General features: G+C 38.0%; 1 protein-coding gene across 1 annotated transcript in view; it reads right to left on the bottom strand.

Annotated features, from left to right (window-relative positions):
• The window catches only part of LOC140150916 (cytidine monophosphate-N-acetylneuraminic acid hydroxylase-like), a 64,283-nt gene extending 60,794 nt beyond the window's left edge, over positions 1-3,489 (bottom strand). Inside the window, exon 1 of the mRNA XM_072173071.1 lies at positions 3,341-3,489. The gene's annotated coding sequence lies outside the window, so the exon portion shown is untranslated. The remainder of the gene's footprint in view (positions 1-3,340) is intronic.
• Positions 3,490-3,798: the final 309 nt, after the last annotated feature.

Raw genomic sequence — 3,798 nt, 5'->3', positions numbered from 1 at the left:
TTCCCGCCCCGCTTCCGAGCAACTTAGCTCACTTCCGGTAATTTTTACCGGCGTGACCTCTGCTGTTACGTAACGTAATGTTGAAAATCAGGTGGCAAATACAGTTTTCAGAAAACATCAAAAAATGGAATACACGAGTCGTTTCTCCTTCATTTCCATATTGAGCCCATAGATAAGATATGAAACATGAGTATAAGGCAAACAGTAACATGTAAAAAGTCCAATTATTGTGGAAAATGAATGTTTATTGTGCGCGAAGTAGCCTACAAAATGAGAAAAAATACATGTCACGATCACCAAAATGGTTATCTGCAACTGTGAGCCAACGCCGGTCGTATGCTTTTCTGTAATGATAGATATTAGCTAACTTGAGCTTGTATTAAATTTTCAGCGAAAATGATTGGTGGAATAAAATCAGAGTCATGTAGGTTGGAAAGTTGCTTTCAAAACGGCTTCCCCTCGCAATCGTGCGTGACCATTAGTGACCAGTGTCAGTAGGAAAATTAACAGCCGGCCTTGTCCATATAATCGATTAATAATTGTCAGGATCGTCCAGTTGACTACAGTGATATTTATTTATTTATACAAAATATCGAAGTCAATATAAAACGTAATTTCAAGCCATTTGACTGAACTTACAAACAGTTTATGCTGTAGGATTCAGAACCTTCAACCTCTGGCACTTCAAACCACGGTGTCAACCACTAGACCATCACAACCTGCTGTATACCATACTCGTTTCTTTTGCAATCTTATTTCTCATTCAGGGACTCGATCAACAATAATATTTTTAAAACTGCTTTTAAGTTCAGCCAAATGAGATGATATTACTTTTTATATTGACTTCAATATTTTGTAAGTCAATGCAGTATTTTGCTTGAATAAATAAATATCACTGGAGTTAACTGGACGATTCTGACGATTATTATTCGATATAATGACAAAGGCCGGCTGCTATTTTGCTAGTGACACTTGTCACTAACGGGACACGCACGATTGAGACACGGGCCGTTTGAGAGCAACTTTCCAACCTACGACTCGATTATTCCACCAATCATTTCGCTAAAAATTTAATACAAGCTCAAGTTAGTTAATATCTATCATTACAGAAAAGCATACGACCGGCGTTTGCTCATAGTTGTAGATATAACCATTTTGGTGATCGTGACATGTATGCAATTTTTCTCATTTTCCCGGCCACTTTGGACATGTTCAAGCTTCTTTATTTTCAATGGTGGTGGTCAGGGCTTCATCCAGGTCTTTACACTGGTTTAGGTCAGACGGTGTTTGCCTGCTGGTAGCATGTCTTGGGTGCAGGGATGTTCTTTTCCTTCCAGTTATGTCCCTGCGCTTCTGTTTCTTGTTCTTGGATATGCTGGGTCAGATCTGACGTTGCTCCAGCTTTGGCCCCAGATACCTTAATCCATTGTGTTTTGTCATAAAAAAATCTTTTTCTCTACTGTTTGTATATTTCCTTGATGCTTTTGATGTAATGTGCAATCTTATGACCTATGCCTTAAATGATGTTTTACTGTATTGCTCTTGATGTAATTTGTTGTAATATGTGCAATTGTATGATATAATGTTTTATATGCCGTTTTTATTGTGTATTATATGTATGGCCTTGTGCCACCTGGGAACCAAGGGAGAACAGTGCCAGTGCATTGATTGGTCACCCCAGGTTAAATAAGAAATAAATAAATAAATAAATAAATATTATTCAACTTTTACTCGTTTTTTGTTCTTTGCACAAATGTTTGGTATCTTATCCGTGATCATGATATGCAATTTAAGCAAAAACGAGCCAAGTCTCCATTTCTGGAGCTATTTTGCTAAAACATGTTTGCCGGCCAAATTTTCAACATTTAGTTACGTAACCCTTGTTCACCAACCCGTAAAAATGTTCTATCGAACAAAAGAGGTCACGAAGTTGCCGTCGTACTGTTCTGTTGTTTGTTTGTTGTAAAAATATGGGACCTGAATTAAATATTATCCATGGTAGTACTTGACCTCCTGTATCCCAAAATAATGGACATGGTTATAATTAACTTATATTTCAATCAATTGAAATGTTTTTAACTTGCTTGCCTTGGGGTGGTAAAGGTCCTAGATTTCGTCTTGGGTTTGTGAGAATCAAAATCCATCATAGTCCCATCGTACCAGATATTACCCAAATGTATATGTAAATGTCGTCACATTCTCAGTTACTGGGACTAGCTATCATCATCATGAGACTAAGATCTAGAAACACCACCGAAATGCTGTTTTGTTAGCTGAATCTTTTTGATGAAAGTCAATCTTTGACAAGATGTAACTTTGCTACGGAAAGTATGCAGTTTTGGCTTTCTTTAATAGTCAAGGGCTTTAATTTGATATAAAATGATGCAGTTTGATGGCAAATTTGAATTCACCTGGCATACCTACAGATGTACAATAGGCATATGTGACACGATCAAGGGAAATGAGTCGGATGTGGCTAATATTGATTTTGAGATATTGGTAAAGAAAGTGTTAAAATTCTTTTGTTTTATATTGTTTTCAGCGATTGATAAATAGGTATGCTAGGTGAATTCAAATTTGCCATCAAACTGCATCATTTATCAAATTCAAGCCCTTGAGTAAACAAAGCCAAACTGAAAACTTTTTTTTTTTTCATAGCACTTTCCGTATGCAAAGTTACATCTCGTCAAAGATTGACTTTCATCAAAAAGATTCAGCTAGCAAAATTCCAAAAAACGGCATTTCGGGGGTGTTTCTAGATCTTAGTCTCATTATGATAGCAGCTTTTAAAAAGCCTTTTTTTTTAATGGAACTGCTATCAAAATCCCTCTAAAATTCCATGTGCGATTGTCTTATCACCATAAAAAATCATATTTTTGGGTCAAGTGAAGTATAGAAAACATATTTATGTAGGTTTCCTTCTTCGGCCAGTTCTTTTAAATTTCAATGTACATATGCATTGACATTTTCGGTGAATTTGGCTGACTAGCAAATATGTGTTAACTAAGGTTTGTCTGGGATACATACATACATACTGTACTGATAATCATGATAATTGCACTGTCAGCAAGCAACTCTCTATTCAATTGCATGGGGAATTGGCTCCTATACGTGGATACCGTGACCCAAATGAAAATTAATGTATCCTGTACTTCATTATTCTTTCCTGTCGAATTATGCAACCTTTGATTTTCAGTTCCTGATCATGCATGCATGATCATGAGGATCCAGTCCGAGTAAGCTTTAAATGAATTCGTAGCAATTTGTGAGGTTGGGGCGTTGCCGTTGGCACGTTGGGCGAGAGTCTAAGGATAATCAAAATTCATTTGCATTAACTTACCAATTGGACTCTCAACTCAACAATCTGGTGCCTGAATGTTTGACAATGATGTATGGGTGTGAGACTTCAACTCTGCTTCAACGCAAACATGCAATGATCAACACGGGCTTGCACGGCGCTGACTTATGTCACGTCGACCACCGGTCTATTGACCCTGTCATACTTCCATGCCGCTTGCCGCTGCGACAAGTGGCATGACGTATCAACCAATGGCAAGCCTTAATTGTGCCCAATTCTCTGTAATGCGCGTGCGCACCGCCGCTTAACGGCAAGCGGCACGATAGTGTTAAACTAACATCGATGATCGATTCATAACCGTGTGTGCTGGAAACGATAATTGATTGGTATTCCCTGATTCAATGATTACATGTGGTGGCGCTAATCAAGTAAATCAAAGGACCAGGCCTGGACCAGGCCAGTGTAGTCCATAGAGGCCCTGCATCAATTTATCGATTGGC

The sequence above is a fragment of the Amphiura filiformis genome, chromosome 4 (assembly GCF_039555335.1).
Source record: "Amphiura filiformis chromosome 4, Afil_fr2py, whole genome shotgun sequence".
In the NCBI taxonomy this organism is placed as follows: Eukaryota; Metazoa; Echinodermata; class Ophiuroidea; order Amphilepidida; family Amphiuridae; genus Amphiura; species Amphiura filiformis.
This window is presented reverse-complemented; position numbering and strand designations above follow the sequence as displayed.